The sequence below is a fragment of the Triticum urartu genome, chromosome 3, assembly GCF_003073215.2.
Source record: "Triticum urartu cultivar G1812 chromosome 3, Tu2.1, whole genome shotgun sequence".
NCBI classification, from domain to species: domain Eukaryota; kingdom Viridiplantae; phylum Streptophyta; class Magnoliopsida; order Poales; family Poaceae; genus Triticum; species Triticum urartu.
The window spans coordinates 285,945,494-285,966,533 of record NC_053024.1 but is presented as its reverse complement, the minus strand read 5'-3'; positions in this window follow the sequence as shown (position 1 = coordinate 285,966,533).

Sequence of the window (21,040 nt, the reverse complement as noted above, 5' to 3'; positions counted from 1 at the left end):
AAGCTTTTCCAGCAATGCCCAACCTTGGTTTTACCATTTTCCACCTAGCCTCTTTTTCCCTTGGGTTTCCGGAGCCCGAGGGTCATCTTATTTAAACCCCCCGGGCCAGTGCTCCTCTGAGTGTTGGTCCAACTCGTCAGCCGCCAGTGGCTACCAGGGGCAACTCTGGGCTGGCCTACCGGAAGTTTAGACAATCTGAGTGTGCCCTGAGAAAGAGATATGTGCAGGTCCTATCGGGATTTGTTGGCACATTCGGGCGGTGTTGCTGGATTAGTTTTAACCTGTCGAAGTGTCTTGAAGAACCGAGGTACCGAGTCTGATCGGAACGTCTCGGGAGGAGGTCTATTCCTTCGTTGACCGTGAGAGCTTGTCATGGGCTAAGTTGGGACTCCCCTGCAAGGATTTGAACTTTCGAAAGCCGTGCCCGCGGTTATGGGCAGATGGGAATTTGTTAATGTCCGGTTGTAGATAACTTGAACCTTAACTTAATGAAAATGAATCAACTGAGTGTGTTACCATGATGGCCTCTTCTCAGCGGAGTCCAGGAAGTGGACACGATGTTGGAGTAATGTTTACGCAGGTTGCTCTCTAGTTTCTCGCTCGCGCTTTTCCTCCTCTTCTCGCTCTCTTTTGCGAATAAGTTAGCCACCATATATGCTAGTCGCTTGCTGCAGCTCCACTTATATTTACCTTGCCTTACCTATAAGCTTAAATAGTCTTGATTGCGAGGGTGCGAGATTGCTGAGTCCTTGTGGCTCACAGATTACTATTACACCAGATGCAGGGCCTGATGATTCCGCTCCAGGTGACACGCTCGAGCTCAAGTGGGCGTTTGACGAGGACTCTCAACGTTACTATGTTTCCTTTCCTGATGATCAGTAGTGGTGCCTTGTTGGGGGTGATCGGGACCGTGTCGCATGTTGGGTTATCTTTTATTTTGGCGCCGTAGTCGGGCCATGAGTGTTTGGATGATGTAATGTTATTTATGTACCTTGATTGACGTGGCGAGTGTAAGCCAACTATGTTATCCCTTTTTATTATCTATATTACATGGGATGTTTGTGATGATTGCCTGACTTGCGACATATGCCTTCAATGCGATTATGACTCTAAGTTGTGCCTCGACATGTGGGAGATATAGTCGCATCGAGGGTGTTACATGATACTACCTCGTACCTCCGTTCCTAAATATAAGTCTTTCTAGAGATTCCACTATAGGCTACATACGGAGCAAAATGAGTGAATGTACACTCCAAAATGGATCTATATAAATCTATATGTGGTCCACACTGGAATCTCTACAAACACATATATTTAGGAACATAGGTAGTACATTACACCAAATCGTAGGTGGCATGTAGGAATTCCAGTGCACTACATTAGGCTCCCTTAGAGGGCCTGCTAGTCTAGCACACAGAGTCATGGCTAGTTTATGCTATGCACACAATCGTTAATTGGTGGTTTAAATATGCACAAGGGATATGCAATGTATTATCATGTAGAGATGTCTGAAATTAGCCGTGTCAACTTAAAGATAGGGATATACAATGAAAAATTACAAGATGTATGTGGCAATTTCATGGAACATCGCAAAAAAGGAGAGGCAGCGGTGAGCCTATACAGTGTGCTATGGTAGGTCACTTCACCATTGCAATCATCGTGACATGTTATTTGTATGTCAGTTCTATTGCCCAAGTTTCTTAGGGACAATTATTACGAGTTATCCTAAGAAAATAAGCACATGTGAATATAAGCTCCAGTCATATACCAGCAGCAGCTCATAGCAATTCATCATATAGAAGTAGCAGGAGCAGCTCATAGCAATTCATCATATAGCAACAGCAGAAGCAGCTCATAGAAATTCATCATATAGCAGGAGGAGCAGCTTATAGCAACTCATCATATAGCAGAAGTAGCAGCAGCTCATCACAATTCATCATTTAGCAGCAGCTCATAGCAATTCATCATTTAGCAGCAGCGGGAGCAGCTCATAGCAATGCATCATATAGCAGCAGCAGAAGCAGCTCATGGCAATTCATCGTATAGTGGATCCGAATGAAAATTTGGCAAAAAATCATAGGAGATCCTCACCTTGTTGGATGAGCTCATCCTTCAACAGCATCTCAAGGCCACGGCCTGGGAGGAGGGGAAGGGGAATAAGGTGCCAGTGGCGACGGCTCACTTGAGGAACTCTATCGCTGCAGGCAGGGGATCAAGGTAGAGGGAAAGGGGAGAGGAGATGCAAGCGGGAAGGGCAATTGCATTTTGAGTGTAATATAGGCAGACAACAGAGTCATTTCACTATTCCCCTTCCCTTCAATTTTTAGTGAGCTTCTACCCGAAACACCCCCCTCCAAAGAGAAATAAGTTAAGCCCAAGCCCATAAATCAAAAATGACTTCTTTACATCTTTTATTGCTTATTTTGACAATAAGCTCTGAAAAGGCGGAATAGAACTAGCCCTTAACCTACAATTCAATTGTGCGTGCAATAATGAATCACTCCTCCCTACTATAGTGTACATTTAGGCATCATCATACATTTCATAACCTAATACATGTGCATTCCATTGTAGAATCTGGAATATGCAATGTTTATGTTAGTTCATACATTGCACATGATGTTTAAATGCCCCTTAAATCTGGTCAGTCAAGTGATGGTCTTTAAGCCTCCTTCTTTGCTTCCTTTCTTGATACATCTGTTCAATTGCTTGTTTGCATCAGCCAGCCATACCAGAACTGTTTGCTTTGATTACTTGTTGTTCTTGACCTAACACTCTAACAGAGCTTGTCAACCATTTAAACACTAAGGGCTTCTATAGTGGGGGCTTTTCTAACTCATAGGTGGCACAAAGGTTTGGCTCTACACTAAAGTAGGATCTCCAAGAGTACCTGGAGATCTAGTACGAATGTATGACTAGTTTTTACATATTGCACACATAGTAAATGCTCATTTCATTGTGTGCAAGTTCAAGAGATGTGGCATGTTTCATTATGTGGTGTTGTTTTTTTATAATCTCATCCTTTTGTGTTGTTCACAGACTGGAAAGTATGCATATTTATCTTCCAAGGAGACGTGTAACTAGTTTTTGTCACCTTGCAGAGGGGGTGCAAAGAAGATAAGATTGAGGATTTCCAAGTACAAGATGTTAGGAAGGAGCCTTGCAAGAGAAGTAGGAGCAGCACTGAGCCTGTTCAACCAGTTAAGGTAAGTCACTGTATCCAACTCAACAGTTCAATTCCTTGTTTGTTTCAGGCATAGTTAATTTGCTCTTTTCAATTGCTTTCTTTGTCCTCAGTTAATGAGATGCCCAAACAATGATGCCTGATGTTGGGTACTTGTATAACTATTAGTTGACATAATTAAAGGCCTTACCATTTAATTACTCTGGCAAAGTGTGCCTGAAGCTTTGAAGTCTATTAGCCAACTATTACTACATGAGGCTCACAATCTAGTTTATACTAGGCTAATGATTGCATAGCTTTTCTTGCTGTAGTAGGTTTGTATGAATCCCTCTGTTGTTCATTATGCTCCCTAAGACTTTAATTGAGCTACAAAATGGCCAACTTCTTGCTTACTTATACGCAACGTGCTGTCTAAATTTGTAACCTATTAGCCCTCCCCCTTTTCCTTCCCCAGGGCTGGCCAAATAAGGGAGGGGGCAAGCAGATGGCATTGCGATAGAGTAGAATGACAGTACTTGAATTTGAAAACACACCGCAAAAAGTCATTACATGAGTTAGAAGGTACTATGAAGACCCCTCTCCTAGGCTCCCCCTCCTAGGCTCCCCCTAGGTGATCACCATCGGTGGCCATCCCTGGCGCCGGCGGCCACCCTTCTTACCGCCGGTTGCCACTCTGGCGCCGGTGGCCACTGCCCTCCTGCCACTTGTCACCCCGAGGGTAGCAACCACCAACCAAACTCTGGTTTCTTTGTGTGAAGAGTTGCTGCTAGGATGGCCATGGATCCTCCTTCACTCAACTTCGCTCGAGGTAAAGATTTTCAACTCTCAACGAGGCAAAAGTTTGGTCATCCAGTGGTGTTTTCGCCTGGTTATCATCGACGTGAGTTCACTTTGGTGGTTTCCTTCTGCCGTGCTCGTTTTCGGTTGGATTGTCACACGGTTAGTATCATGTTGCAATCATGTTTTGGCGGTTATCCTCAAGATTTCCGTGTGCTTCACCTCAAGGATAGAACGTTCAAGTTCTCTGTTGCCTCAAAAGCAGTGGGTTTTGAGATCTATAATCATGGCTGGGTAGTTGAAAAGTATTTATATTTAGTTTTCAATCTTTGGGGCTTTGGAGGACCTAATTGGCTACGTGAAGAACAACTTTTCTATCGTGAGGAAGAAGCTTCTTGGACTAGAGTCGCTAGTGGATCGCGTCCGCGATCAGTCGCCGGCAGAGTCTCCGGCAATCAACTCCGGCGGTCTGTTTTTGCTCGTCTGGCGAATATCCCGACCACCAGCAATAATGTGGCAACAGACTTTAATGTGCCCTTAATGCCCAATATTACCCCCTCTGGAGAGGATCACGCAGTGACTACAGCGGGCGGGAATCTGGGTCGTTCAAATAACTCGTTTCAATGCTATGCGTGTGGCAAGACGGGCCACTTTGCTCAGGAGTGTCACGACACTCGCCTTCTTGGGCTCTTCCCTTCTCCGAGGTTTGCTACTTTCCCCAGCCCTCCAAATGAGGCCTGAGACTTGGATGTGGTCCAGGACTGGTTCAAGTCCATTGGCCCGGCCCGCGACCCTTCGCTAGTTTCCTCTTTTCGCGAGCTACGTATGGGATCTTTTCCTAATTTTCAGCCTCGTCTTGCACTTGCCTCCTCAACTTCTCCGCATTCCTCCTCTGTTTCACCACATTGCTCAAACTTTGCTCCTGTCACCTTGAGCTTGACTACGCCGGCGAGTGCTCATTCTGCGTCTCCGATGGCCAACATTCCGATCGACTCGCATCCTTTTGTGCCCCATGCCTTCGACATTCAGCAGGTCCCTGGCCACAATGGGGTGGCTAGGGTGGTGTTGCCGGAGCGTCCTCGTCGCCATGAATATTGGGCGATTGGGACCATCCATCTTGTCCCCATCGATGCTCCATTCCCCAATGTAAGAGATGCTCTTAAGGAGTTTATTGTTGAACATAGGCAGTTGGGGTTGAGAGACATTCAGCGCCGCCCATTCGGAGAGGCCTATGTTCGGCTCACGAGGGTTAGGGACAGGGATAAGTTGGTGCTAGATAGTCCTCATGAATTTTGTGATGTGTTTATTACTTTTGTGAAGCATGATGAGGCCAGAAACCACAGGAGGGTTCACTTCAATAGAACTATTTGGTTGCTTATGACGGGAGTTCCGTTTGATTTCCGTAACACTGAAGATTTGGCATGTGCTATCAGTAAGTTTGGTCGCATGATATCCTGGGAAAAGGAGGATGATCACATGGGGTGTATTGTAGTCAAGGCAAGAGTTATGAACTTAGATATCATCCCAAAAAGTATATGTTGGTCTGAAGGGGATGAATTTGAGGAAGATGGCTGGTATTCCTCCATTGAAGTGCCGGCAAGTGAGCTCCTTGGTGGAGGCCCTACAGATGAGGATCCTATTCCTCCTGCCAATGTGGACCCAAATCCTTTACCTGAAGATGTTGAGCCTGCTTATGGTTTTCATGATGATGTTGTCAACAACAATGATATGGATGTTCAGATTGCAGAGAATTGGGATAACTGGGAAGAGAATCAGCAGAATCTCTAGAATGCTGATCTTGAGGATCTATTGGATGCTGTGCAGCAAGAAGAAATGGCCTGGGCAGATGGGGAAGAACTGCTTCCTGCACCTAGCAACAGTAGTTTATCTTCAGACATGTCTTTCTCTGAAGGAGACAACACAAATATGCTTTTGCCCTTTGTTGCAGTAGAGGTTATTCCTCCTAGGGATGCAATGCCTGCTATTCTTCATCCCCCTGCCATGGTGATTGCTAATGGGCTGCAGAACATAATTCAAGCCTATCAGTCAGATGATGAGGAACCTCCTTTATTGCAAGAGAACATCCAAGATGATGCTTTGGTTGGTGCTGTTATGCATGATCAAGTTCATGTACAGGTTGTTGCAGACCAACTGCAACATGTTGCTTCCACTACTCATGAAACAGATGCTCTTGCTGATGTCTCTGCATCTATTGATGTGGATCCTGCCCCACATGTACTGCTGGAAGTTACATTGGAGCCTGCTTTGGTTTCTGATCCACCTTTGGATGCTATGTCAACTGATGAGCAAACTAAACCTTCACTTGCTAGTGGATCTTCAAATGAAGTCCTGGCCTGCAGTCCTGAACATGTTAATACTGCTAGAGGAAGCTTGCAGTCAGTGGAGAACCTTGAGGATCTTCAGTCAGGGCTCCAAGGTAATTGGGTTAATCAAATAAATGAACACTTTAGCATGGCACCTTCTCTTCTTGGTTTGAAACATATTCAGATGGATGTTGCTGCTAACAATGATCATTCTGTTTCTGAAGAAGGCATGCTACTGTGGAAACATCACTTTGAAGAGCAATCTTTGGAAAGAAGGAACTCTTTCTCTACCAACATTCCTGTAAGTTGGTTTAACTTTATTGTTCACCTGCTTCTGTCCCCTGATAAGTTTTCCTGGACTGTCAATATGTTAAAATCTGGAATGTGGGAACTGTTCACTGCCGTGGAGAATATGGATCAAGCCATTATGTTTCATATACCTGACAAGTGTCCTTCCTCTCATGCACCTATTTGTCAGGCCATGGAGGAAGGTACCCAGGTTAAGGGCAAAGAAAATATTGGAGTGGCTGCCAATATGCAAGATGTGTAGTCCCAGGCCCTCCTGCAGCCTTTTGGTCAAGATAACTTGAGGAAGAGAAGAAATGGAAAGACTCCACTACTGGAAACAGAGGTAAGGAGAAGTGATAGAATTAAGAAAGACAATGTTGGTTACAAGAGAAACTCCTGCTCTAATAATAATTGTCTACCTTGCAATGCTGTCCCTCCCATCATACAAAAATCAGTCGTTAAAAACCTCACTGCCTCTTTCTGTAAGGTTGCTGAGGGGGAGCTGGAGGACAAGCTGGCCAAGAAGCCCAAGAGAAGGCAAGAAGATGTTTTGGACAAGGTGCCCTTGGCCAAAGGAGAAGGACATACCTCCAACTCTTCATAATGTTTATGTCCCTTAATTGGAGTACTGTGTGGAGGGTGTGTGTATGTGGTTTCCCACCTAGTTTGGAACTACTTTTGAGTGATGTAAGACTTGGATATTGACACTTTATGAACCCTGTATGTCTGGTGATGTACTCTCTTATTACTACCTCTATGCTTTATGATTGGCTGCTCTGCTAGATATGTGATGTGCTGTGGATCAAGGCATTGTGCAAGTTTATTTTATGTTTGGATGATCAAGTGCTGGTGCTTGACCTCTAGTACAAAACAATTATGTGTTCCCATGAATAACACAAATATAAGCTGGAATATTCTCAATTGGAACATTAGAGGAATAAATTCTGAGGACAAATGGTTGGTCTTAAGGCAGAAAATTGATGAGAGTGACTGCAATATTTTGTGTCTTCAAGAGACCAAGAGAGAGACTTTTGACACAGCTGACATAATTTTTTTCCCTTCCAGACTTAATAAATTTGCTTTCCTGCCCTTTGTTGGAGCTTCTGGGGGTCTCCTTGTGGCTTGGAATGGCTCTCAGTTCTCTAGAGAAGTCATTGCACAAAATAGGTTTTCACTTTCAATACAATTTACCAGTCTGCTCTCTAATCAGTCTTGGATTCTTTCTAATATTTATGGGCCATGTGATCCACAAGACAAAATTGAGTTTATTAACTGGTTCCTGAATATTCACATGCCTGATGATGTTGACTGGATTCTAATGGGAGATTTCAACCTTATGAGGGCACCATCAGATAGGAACAGACCTAGTGGAGATGTTAATGATATGCTTATGTTTAATGAGGCAATCAGTAATCAAGGTTTAGTTGAATTACCTTTGCATGGCAGAAAGTTCAGCTGGAGTAACATGCAGCATGATCCTCTGTTGGTAAAACATGATTGGTTTTTCACTTCTGCTTCTTGGATGACTACTTTTCCAAACACAATTGTGCTACCTCTTGCAAATCCTATATCAGATCATCTGCCCTGTGTAATAAAAGTTGGTACTTCTATCCCAAAGGCAAGAGTGTTCAGGTTTGAAAACTATTGGCTCCAACATTCTGACTTTAAGCAGGTAGTTTCCAATGCTTGGAATATTCCAGTTGGAAATCTTGATGCTATCAAAACTTTGAATGCTAAGTTTAAAAACTTAAGAAGAGCTTTGAAGCTGTGGGCTAAATCCTTGTCATGTTTGAAAACTCAAATTGCAAAGCTAAATGAGCTCATCTTCCTGTGGGATCTCTTTGAAGAATTTACAGAGTTGGACATTCAGGAATGGAATTGCAGGGCTATTCTTAAAGTACATCTGCTTATTTTGTTGAGGAATCAAAAGATTTATTGGAAGCAAAGAGGGAAAATCAAGGGGGTGAAGTTTGGAGATGAGAACACAATTTTTTTTCACACTAACGCCTCAATTAACTACAGGCATAATCATATTGCTGTACTCCAAAATGATGACCAAGTTGAGATATCTGATCATGCTGGGAAAGCTCCAATTCTATTGGAAACTTACAAAAAAAGAATGGGCACATCTCAAAAAACCTCAATGAATTTTGATCTAGTTTCCTTGTTTGGGCAGAGACAAGATTCAGATATTTTTGATAAACTTGAATTACCTTTTACTGAAGAGGAAATTGATGTTGTGGTCAAATATATTCCAACAGACAAATCACCAGGCCCTGATGGTTTTAACAATGAATTTCTCAAGTATTGCTGGGACATTATCAAGGGAGATGTGCTCAAATTCATATATGATTTTCATGCAGGGCAAATTTCTCTTGAGAGCTTAAATACTTCATACATTACCCTCATTCCAAAGGGGAGTACTCCCTTGACAGCAAATCATTTTAGGCCAATCTCTTTACTAATCTGTTGTCTGAAGCTTGTCACTAAGCTGCTGGCAAACAGATTGCAGAAGGTGATTCTCAAGTTGGTTCACATCAACTAATATGGTTTTCTTAAAGAAAGATCTATACATGATTGTTTGGGTTGGCATATGAATATCTACACCAATTTCATAAGTCTAAAGATGAAATTATTGTACTTAAACTGGACTTTGAAAAGGCTTTTGACACAATTGAGAACCAGGCAATGCTGGATATTTTAAAGGCCAAAGGTTTTGGGGACAGATGGATTTCATGGATCAAAATGCTCTTCACTTCTGCTTCATCTGCTATCTTGCTAAATGGTGTCCCTAGAAAAAAGTTTTATTGTCTTATAGGTGTCAGGAAGGGGGACCCTCTATCCCCTCTCCTGTTTGTGCTTGCTGCAGACCTTCTTCAGTCAGTTCTCAACAAGGCAATGCACCTAGGATTGTTATCTGCTGCCTTGCATGTGGAGTCATGCCCTGATTTTCCAATTGTCCAGTATGCTGATGACACCCTGGTTATTCTACAAGCAGATGCCAAGCAACTACATTGCCTCAAAATCCTCCTCAATACTTTTGTCGATGCCACTGGCCTTAAAGTAAACTACAATAAATCCATTATGATTCCAATAAATGTGTCAGAAGAGAAGGTGGGGATTGTGATAAATACTTTTCATTGCAAGAAGAAATCTTTTCCAATCCAATATTTGGGAGCACCCTTAGGCCTTCATAAGCCTATTGTTGAGCAATGTTTTCCTATTGTCACAAGACTGCAAAGGAAACTTGTGGGTTTGTCCTCCTTTATGACAATGGCTCGAAGATTGCTGTTGGTGAAATCTGTCCTAAATTCTTTGTTGATCTATCTCATGGGATGCCTTGATGTGCCTGTCACCATCAAAACCCAAGCCATAAAGTATTTGAGACATTGCCTGTGGAGAGGCCCTGATCTGGAGGACCACAGACCTGCCATGGTGGCATGGAGCACTGTGTGTAGACCTAAAAATCAGGGAGGTTTGGGAGTCATGGATATCTTTGTTCAGAATAAGGCCCTGCTACTTAAGAATCTGTGCAAGTTCTATAACAGACACAATATTCCCTGGGTGAGCTTGATCTGGGAATCATATTACAACAATGATTCACTGCCTGGTAATAGCTGGATTGGATCATTTTGGTGGAAGGCAAACCTTAAGCATATTGATAATTATAAGTCTTTGGCCAGATGCAACATAGGTGATGGCAAGAGTGCTTTATTTTGGACTGATCTTTGGCACTCAGCTTGTTTGCAAGACATGTTCCCTCATTTATTCTCTTTTGTGAAGAACAAGGATGTTAATGTCCACACCATTCTCCAAGCAGAATACTTAGAGGATCTATTCCATCTACCCCTGACTGTGCAAGCTTTCCAGGAATTTGAGGCTATGGAGGACATTTGCATTGCTTTAAGGGCTTCTGATGCACTAGATTGCACTGACACTTGGAGTTACATTTGGGGAATGAACAACTCTCAATTGCTAAGGCATATAAAGTTATGATGGGAGTTACAATTGTGCCACAACAGTTCAACTGGATCTGGAACAGCTCCTGTCAGCCAAAACACAAGGTGTTTTTTTGGAGACTACTTCATGACAGGCTCAATACTAGAAATATTCTAAGAAGGAAAACTTTTCATTTGGCCAATTACAACTGTGCTGTCAACAATTGTCCACAGGAAGAAACTCTTCAGCACCTTTTCTGGACCTGTCCTTTTGCAGCTCAATGTTGGGACTTGATTTGCCCTTCAAGACAGGCAAATGTTTCAATTTTGTAAGCTTTTCTTGATCTCAAACAGAAGCTTCATGTACCTTTTTTCATGGAAATAATCATCCTTGCTTCTTGGGCTATCTGGATCTCAAGGAACAATTTGATCTTCCAAGCAATTCAACCTAGCATTCATAGGTGGAAAGCTATCTTCCTGGAGGAGCTCAATCTTCTAAGATTTAGAATTAAGAAGAGTTATGCTGGAGCCTACTGTTCTTGGCTTGACAATCTTGTGCTGTAATCCTAGTTCCTAGTTTTCTCCCTTGTTTTTTCTTTTTTTGCTCTTCTGGCTTATCTCAAGCCTTATGTATAGTAGAACCTCTTTGTCTTTTTACCCTTTAATAATAAAAATTGCAGTGGGGTTTTGCCCTACTGTGTACAGTCAAACAAAAATTGTAACCTATCTATGTTTTGGATTTGGCCCCAACATCATGCTCCTGTGGTGAGCTAAGAGAGATTTCTGTATGCAGGCTGCACGGACTACCATTTTTATAATTTTTAAAATATCACTTTCTTATGCTTCATGACGTGTAACATTATTGTTAGTCCTGTTTTGCCATGTACAAAATACTCTGTCTTGCTCGCTTCACTATTGTAACTATATTTTTGCCCTAGTCATGTGTACTTACAGAAACATTTCAGGATGAAGTGACATCAACACAAAGATCTGCGAGCAGTGCGGCATGGCCGTTATCGAATGATTATGGATTGGAATTGGAATGTGCTGATGTTATCGAGCATCAACTATAGGTGGCAAGACAACGTGTACATGATTGTCAACGTAGAATGAACAAGTTGAGACTGGACATGCAGGTATTAGATGCAGGAGTCAAAAAAATGAAACAAGACACTGAGGTAACCATGAAGGAATTGGAGATTTTGCAGACTGAAATTTGTGCTATCTGAATCCGGCCAATCCTATTTTCTTAAGAGATTACAGTTCAAATGCTAAGTTCTATTGAGGATGTATGAGCTTTATTTGGCCAGTGTATGTAATTTGCTGTTTGTGTATGCTTTATTATCACTGGTGCCGAACTATAATGCCCAGTGGGTATATTCGGCTGTAATTTCTTTATTGTATAGTGTAGGATTATTGTATGTTTCTATGCCTTAGTCTTTTTATTGTATAGTGTATGTTTTTTAGAGGCGATAGTATAGAGTAGGGTAATTCTTGAATTTTATATATCGTTGAAACGGGGGCACACACGCCCAAACATTTCCTGGATGCCATACAAACAAACAAACGTGTGTAATCAAAGCGGGCCTTAATTGGGATGGTCAAAATAATATTAAGTGGACCCCAATGATGTGGCCCACCGTTACAATGGCTCTTGGCAGGCCGTTAAGAGGCCAAAAGCTCGATAGGGCCATATAAATGGAAATGGCCCGCGGGCCTCTAGCAGGCCGAAGTAGATGTCAATTTTTTCTCGGCCCTTTTACTTTACGGGCCAGTAAGAGGCCGAAAGTGTTATGGGGCAGAGGAGGCCCAATTTGCAAACTAGGCTTTTAACAGGCCGAAAGTCGCGCTGGGCTGGAATGATGCCCTGCAGAACGTGGGCCCCTAATGGACCTAAATTCAAAGGCCCAACTGTTGTGCAGGCCGTTAACAGGCTGAGACACAAAATGGGCTAGGAGTTGGCCCATTTACCGAATGGGCGATTACAGGCCTAATGTCATGGCGGGCTAGAATTGGCCCAACTGCAGAATGGGTCGAGAAAGGGCCGAAAGACATTCCGGGCCGTTAACGGGCTAGAACTGACGATGGGCTGCTAACAGGCCGAAAGAAGCTCGGGCCACAATTGGGCCCAAAGATGTAGCGGGCCTTTAACGGGCTAAAGCTGACAATGGGCTGGAAATTCTCAGATGTAGAATGGGCCTTTGATGGGCCGATTATGTGTAACTTGTATGGGCCATGCTTGTAAATGGGCCTGACTCAAGTAGGCCGCTAATGGGCCGGCCCGCTTATTTTGGCAGGCCCGGCCTTTTCACCGGAATGGGCCTTTGCTGGGTCGTGCCATGTGTCGACGTATCATAGGCGCCTCCTGTCCAATGAATGGATGACATCTGTCCCAACGGTGAGCCAACACGTGTTTCCTCCGGCCAATGAGAATTTTACACGTGGAAAATCCTCATTGGTCCGGGCTTTTAGCGGGTTATCGGATCCAAAACCGGGCCCGATAGCTTAACGGCGACCCATTACGGTGGATGCCACGTGTCGGTCACCCTTGACGAAAGCACTTCTGTGACGCGCGATTTATCGTCATGGAAGTGGACACTTCCGTGATGATAATTTTCGTAATGTCATGGAACACTTCTACGACAGCACAGGTATGACTATCTTGATTCTGTCATAAAATTGTCATGGATGTACATGCATGACAGAAAACGTGGCCTACTGTGACAAACACGTATCATCACGAAAGTGTATTTTTTGTAGTGGTAGCTGGGGACCTCTGGCTCCGGCTAGGGAGGCACGACGACATCGATGAAGTCAAGGTCACGTTGCTGCCCGCGCGAGACCTCGTCGTCGGCGACAGCAACCTCTGTGCCCAGCTGCATGCATTGCGCGGGTGCTTCACCAGCCCCGGCGTCTCCACTCCCTCGGATGGTACCCTTCAGCAAAATCCTAATACACTCCATGCAGCGGTGACAATTGTGGACGTGCGGTGCGGCCGCCTATTATGACCAGCGTATCCGGTGCGCCATTAATAGGGGGCAGCAGGAGCAAGGTGGGCGGCGGCCAAAGGGCTGGCTCGCCTCCTGGTCTGCCTGCGCGGCGGACTGCTAGCATGCGTCTCGTTAACTCACACGTGCTCGTACGACACATGGGACGCGTGGCGACACGTATTATATTTATTTTCCTTTTTGATGATTAATTCTATAGTTGTATTGCTTAACTGAAGCATGGCACGTACATTGTTGGTCTAACACACATAGTTCGAATAAAGAGTCTGTTTTCCGATATTGGTTGATAACTATTGATAATTTCCTGTCTGTAAGAAGATTATATCAAAACTTGTCTCAAATTTGAAAAATATATAATATCACAATCTATTGGTATCCAATGACACCACGATAAGTTTCATGGATTTCAACTTAGTTTTGGATTTAGTGGATTTGAAAATCAAGATTCTCGATGTTAGAAATTTCTTTCATGGGGAATAAACATGCACCCAGGGACACATACACATATGATTTTCCAATCCATTTTGGTGCACTATCACGGGTCTCATGTACAACAAATTTGATTTTTGCACATTAAATCCCTGGGAAATCAATCAATTTATAAAAACGGACAAATGTTACCTATTTGTTTTTAATTTTTAACACTAAACTCCTTTGGTCGCATGTTTGCTGCAGAAAAAGTTTGACATGCATCTTTGGGCCACATGCACATAGTGGTCCTAGGACACTCACTCACGTGTGGCTCTCTCTGTGTGCCCACAAGGTCGTCGTCCAGCAGTATGACCTGCAGTGAGAGAGGTTAATTTGACCAACAAGGATGGTCATTTTTTGGTTTTTGTTATGTAAGGGAGGAGTATATATAGTACGCGATGAAGAGGGTGGCCGGGGGCAACATATACTACGCGTCATATAGGACAGTCACTCGCGTGCGATGCTTCCATCTGTGGGCCCACAAGGTTGTCCTCCACACTTTGACTCATCGAGAGAGGTTAATTTGACCAACAAGGAGGTTTCTTTCTGGGTTGTATTGCGGTAGGAGTATATAGTATTCGTCAAACAGGGGAGGAGGGGGCAACACATACTACACACGCATCATGAACAATCTCACTCTGTGTGGGGACTTTCAGTTTCTAAGGCAGGTGCCACAAAGAAGTTGTGCATACTGGGTATTAAAAACATCACCAACACCTTGGGCCACGTGTAGACGATGGTTGTCACTCGCTCGCTGCCACGCTACCCTCCATGGGCCTGTGAGGTCGTTGTCCATCTAATATATGACACAACGAGAAAGGTAATTTGACGAACAAGGAGGATTATTTTCGGGTTGTGTTACGGTATGTAGGAGTATATATTACGTGTCGAAGAGGGGAGGGGACCACCACATATTGTGCGTCATGAACTTTGCTTTGTGTGGGGGACTTCAAGGTTTGTGAGGCAGGTTCCACATCAAAGTTCTGCATATATATTAGGTATTCAAACATCACAACCACACATCCCCATACATGTGTTTAGCCCACATGAAAGCGATGGCGGTTGTCCTCTGGCACTCACTCACGGGGTTATTCTGAGATGCTTCATCCATATGTATGTCCCTGCTGCTTGGTCGATCAGTTTGACGACATCGATAGAGGTTAATTTGACTTATAATTAGGAGGGGATTAAATTTTGGTTTGCCTTATACGATATGGTACATGCGTGTCATGATGTGAGAGATAACATATTACACTATGAGCGCATGTGTATGAATGAATCCCTCCCACTGGATCGAAGTGGGGGGGGCGAGCATGTGATGCGTCATGAACCAGATCTGTGTGGGTTGTGCGATTTGCGACACGTGCATGCACCACATCAAAATGTTGTGCTTTTTGTATTCAAACATATATGCATGCATCACGCATGTCCATACATATGTTTGGGGCACATGCATGCAGTGGTTGTCTTTGGACACTCTCCCTTGCTTGGTTATCATCGATGACCTATATATTTGTGGGCCCATGTAGACGTCCATCACTTCGACCAACAACGGGAGAGAGGTTACCAGGGTGGATTCTTCTTCTCTTGGTCCGAGTTACCGTAAATTCGTACATCGATCATGGTGAGATATATTGGAGACCTAAGTTTGAGGGCATGCATGCATACACATGAATCCCTATACATATAGTATACGCTTCGTGAACCCTCGCTCCTTGTCGGGACTTCCCGATTCGAAAAGCACGGTGCCACATCAAAGTTGGGCATTGGGTATATTCAAACACCACATAACACTTCATACATATGTTTGGGCCACATGCACGTAGTGGTTGTCTTTAGGCACTCCCTCGCATGGTTATCGCCAACAAGCTAGCCTATTTGTGGGGCCGCATGTGGACATCCATGCATGACTTTGACCCAACAACGAGAGAGGTTATACGGCCAAGGTGGTGATTCTTCCTAGTTAGTGTTACAATACGCCTTCGTGAGATGCCCCCTCCCACCGACCGAAAGTGTGTGTGGGAGGGCATAGTACTTCTTCGCACTAGATGAACCTCCGTGTGGGGTCAAGGATGTTCGGTTAATTTGCGATGCACATGTGCCACATCAAATTTGTGATTTGGTTATTTAAATATCACACCACACTGTTAACATACACACACACATATCGGGCCACCCGCAGGTGTGGATCATATGTGGTCTCACCCATCTCACACCACAAGAACACATCCATGGGCCCGCACATGGTCCATATTTGATCGGAAGCAAAAGGGGGGTTGACCATGATGTACTCCTTTCAGTTTTGGGGGCATGCGTTCATAGCTAGGATTCCCCTCCCGCCATAGCTATTTCAGGGCATGGGGTAGGGGATGTCAGACCTAGCTATTTGGGGGCATGCTTTCATAGCTAGGATTCCCCTCCTACCAACACGAGGTGTGTGTGTGTGTGTGTGAGGGAGGGGGTCTAGCAATAGTAATGTGCGCTTTGTGCGACAGGTGCCACAACAAAGTTGTTCATTGGGTATTTGAACATCAAACCACCCTTTTCATACATATATTTGGTCCACATCAAGTGTGTCTGTGTTCTGACCCTTTCTCGCATTTTTCGCCAAATTTATAAACAGCAGACGACTCGGACACATCAACCGTCTACGATCGGGTATGCAACAGACACAGTTTCCTAGGACTACACGTGTGCCGCGTCCCTGCCCCTGTCGCCCACACCATCACAGTAGATTGGGCTCCACTAGGCTTCCCTCCTACTCTCGAAAATATCTACTCCCAGCAATCTCGAAAACATCTACCTGCCTAGAGGGTTTTTCTGTTTGATAGCACACGATTCGTATGTGTGGACCGTGTGCGGTGTCTGTTACTCTCACTCTGCTTCAATCAGTTGATCCAAATTTTCAGTAGCCTCGGCATTTTTTTTGAACTGGAGCCCCAACATTTTACTCCCACCTGCATCCTTCGCAATCTCAAAAATGTCTACTGGGATGGAATGTTTTTTTGTTTGATAGCACATGATTATTATGTTTTAACCGTGTGCGATGTTTGTTACTCCCGCTCCGCTTTGCTTCAATCCCTTGATCCAATTTTTTGGTAGCCCCGCCATTTTACTCCCACCTAGTAAAATTTTCAGTACCCACAATGTTTCCTCAAACACCACCTTCGACCCCCTCCACAGACACACCCCAAATCCCCTGCTCACACACATACACACCACGCGTCCCTCGCTCAACACCTAGCTAGGTCACCGCCGCCGCCACGCCGCCTCCATCCTCAACCTCTGCCAGTCTACCCGTGTAGGTTACCCACCGATATACATACCCTTGCTGCCCTTTGTTTCTTAGATGACGCCTACGAAATGCCCTCTTCCCCACAAATCCCCATCCCCACCCCCTCCGCCACTCCAGAGTATCGCAGCCTAATCCCGGCTACGCTTCCCGGGGAGCTCGGGGAGCGAATGACCCAAAAGAGCTTTACCGTGGCCTCTTTGCCCGACTTTGGCGAGGTGGACGCCGAGGAAGCTGACGATGATGACTAGATGAAACAATTCAATCAGTGGTCTAGAGTATTCTGGCATGTCACGGACGCTGATACGTCTTCATCGTATCTACTTTTCCAAACACTTTTGCCCTTGTTTTGGACTCTAACTTGCATGATTAGAATGGAACTAACCTAGAGTGAGGTTGTTTTCAGCGGAATTGCCATGGTGTTATTTTTGTGCAAAAATAAAATTTTTTGGAATGACCTTAAAATCAACAGAGAATATTTTTGGAATATATAATACTCGCAAAAGAATCAAGGCCAGGGGCCCACACCCTGTCCACGAGGGTGGGGGTGCGCCTACCCCCCCCCCCCCCCCCCCCCCCCCCCCCCCCCCCCCCGGGCGCGCCCCCTGCCTCGTGGGCCCCCTAGTGCTCCCCCGACATCAACTCCAACTCTATATATTCACGTTTGGGGATAAAGAAATCAAGGAGAAGGATTCATCACGTTTTACGGTACGAAGCCGCCGCCAAGCCCTAATCTTTCTCGGGAAGGCTGATCTAGAGTCCGTTCGGGGCTCCGGAGAAGGGAATCCATCGCCATCGTCATCATCAACCTTCCTCCATCACCAATTTCATGATGCTCACTGATGTGCATGAGTAATTCCATCATAGGATTGTTGGACGGTGATGGGTTGGATCAGATTTATCATGTAATTGAGTTAGTTTTGTTAGGGTTTGATCCCTAGTATCCATTATGTTCTGAGATTGATGTTGCTATGACTTTGCTATGCTTAATTCTTGTCATAGGGCCCGTGTGCCATGATTTCAGATCTAAACCTATTATGTTTTCATGAATATATGTGAGTTCTTGATCCTATCTTGCAAGTCTATAGTCACCTATTATGTGTTATGATCCGTTAACCCCGTAGTGACAATAATCGGGATACTTACCGGTGATGACCGTAGTTTGAGGAGTTCATGTATTCACTAAGTGTTAATGCTTTGGACCGATACTCTATTAAAAGGAGGCCTTAATATCCCTTAGTTTCCAATAGGACCCCACTACCATGGGAGGGTAGAACAAAAGATGTCATGCAAGTTCTTTTCCATAAGCACGTATGGTTATATTCGGAATGCATGCCTACATTATATTGATGAACTAGAGCTAGTTCTGTGTCACCCTATGTTATAACTGTTGCATGAGGAATCGCATCCGACACAATTATCCATCACTGATCCAATGCCTACGAGCTTTTCACATATTGATCTTTGCTTTGTTACTTTTCCTTTGCCACTATTACGCTTGCTATAAAACTGCTACCGTTACCACTACTATCATATTACTTGCAACTAAATACTTTGCTGCAGATATTAAGTCTTTCAGGTGCAGTTGAATTAACAACTCAACTGTTAACACTTGAGAATATTCTTTGGCTCCCCTGGTGTCGAATCAATAAATTTGGGTTGAATACTCTACCCTCGAAAACTGTTGCGATCCCCTATACTTGTGGGTTATCAAGACTATTTTCTGGCACCGTTGCCGGGGAGCATAGCTCTATTCTTTGAGTCACTTGGGATTTATATCTGCTGATCACTATGAAGAACTTGAAAGATAAAATAACCAAGATTTTTCCCTCAACTACGAGGGGAGGTAAGGAACTGCCATCTAGCTCTGCACTTGATTCACCCTCTGTTTTGAGTAAACTTGCGACACCTACTCCTGCTATTCATTCTGATATGTCGCATGTTATTGATGATGCCACTTCTGCTTTACATGATACTTATGATGAAACTACTTCTATGCTTGATAATACTGTGCCACTAGGTGAATTTCTTGATGAACAACTTGCTAGGGTTAGAGAGAATGAAATTACTGAAACTGATAATATTGAAGAAAGTGATGATGAAGATTCTCCCCCTAGATATGAATTGCATGTTGTTCCTGAGGGTTATGTTATGGATGAAGAAACTGCTAGAGACTTTTTTAGCTTGCAATGATAGATATGATCTTAAGAAATTATTAGTTAAGCTGAAAGAAAAATCCTTAAAGGCTAGAATGAAATATGACCCTGCTTTTGCTACTTCACCTATCTATATTCCCGATAAGGATTATGATTTCTCTGTCGATCCTGGGTTAATTACTTTGGTTGAATCTGATCCTTTCTATGGCAATGAATCTGAAACTGTTGTGGCACATCTTACTAAATTAAATGATATAGCCACCCTGTTCACTAATGATGAGAAAACTCGCTATTACTTTATCCTTAAGTTGTTTTCGTTCTCATTAAAGGGTGATGCAAAAACATGGTTTAGTTCTCTTGATCCTGGTTGTGTGCGTAGTCCCTAGGATATGATTTATTACTTCTCTGCTAAATATTTCCCCGCTCATAAGAAACAAGCTGCTCTAAGGGAAATATATAATTTTGTGCAAATTGAAGAAGAGAGTCTCCCACAAGCTTGGGGGAGGCTTCTCCGATTACTTAATGCTTTGCCTGATAATCCTCTCAAGAAAAATGAAATACTTGATACCTTTTGTAATGGACTAACTGATGCTTCTAGAGACCACCTGGATAGTTGTGCTGGTTGTGTTTTCAGGGAAGGAATAGTTGATGAAGCTGAATTTCTATTGAATAATATGTTGAGTAATGAAAATGGTTGGACACTTCCTGAACCAACTCCTAAGCCAACTCCGAAGAAAAGGAGTATTCTATTTCTCAGTCCTAAAGATATGTAAGAGGCAAAGAAATCTATGAAAGAAAAAGGTATTAAAGCTGAAGATGTTAAGAATTTACCACCTATTGAAGAAATACATGGTCTTGATAACCCGACACAGGTAGTAATGGTAAATTCTCTCTATAGATTTGATGAAGGTGATATTCCTCATAATAATTCTGCTAGCCAATGCTTGGATGAGTTTGATAATTTTATTGTTAAACAAGAAAACTTCAATGCTTATGTTGGTAGACAATTGAAACACAATGCTTATATGATTGAACACTTGAGTGATTATATATCTAGAGTTAAAGGTGAACTTAAACTCATTAGTAAACATGCTTCTATGGTTACCACTCAAGTAGAACAAGTACTCAAGGCTCAGAATGATTTGCTTAATGAATTAAATAATAAGAAAAATGATAATGTTGTTAGAGTTATGACTAGAGGGGGTAAAATGACTCAGGAACCTTTGTATCCTGAGGGCCACCCTAAGAGAATTGAGCAAGATTCTCAAAGAGCTAATGTTGATGCACCTAGACCTTCTAAAAGGAAGAAAAACAAAAATGATAGGACTTTGCATGCTTCAAGTGAACCTGTTGTTGACACACCTGAGAATCCCAATGATATTTCTATTTTTGATGCTGAAACACAATCTGGCAATGAACATAAACCTAGTGATAATGTTAATGATGATGTTCATGTTGATGCTCAACCTAGCAATGATAATGATGTGGAGATTGAACCTGCTGTTGATCTTGATTACCCACAATCAAAGAATCAACGTTATGATAAGAGAGACTTTGTTGCTACGAAGCATGGTAAAGAAAGAGAACCATGGGTTCAGAAAC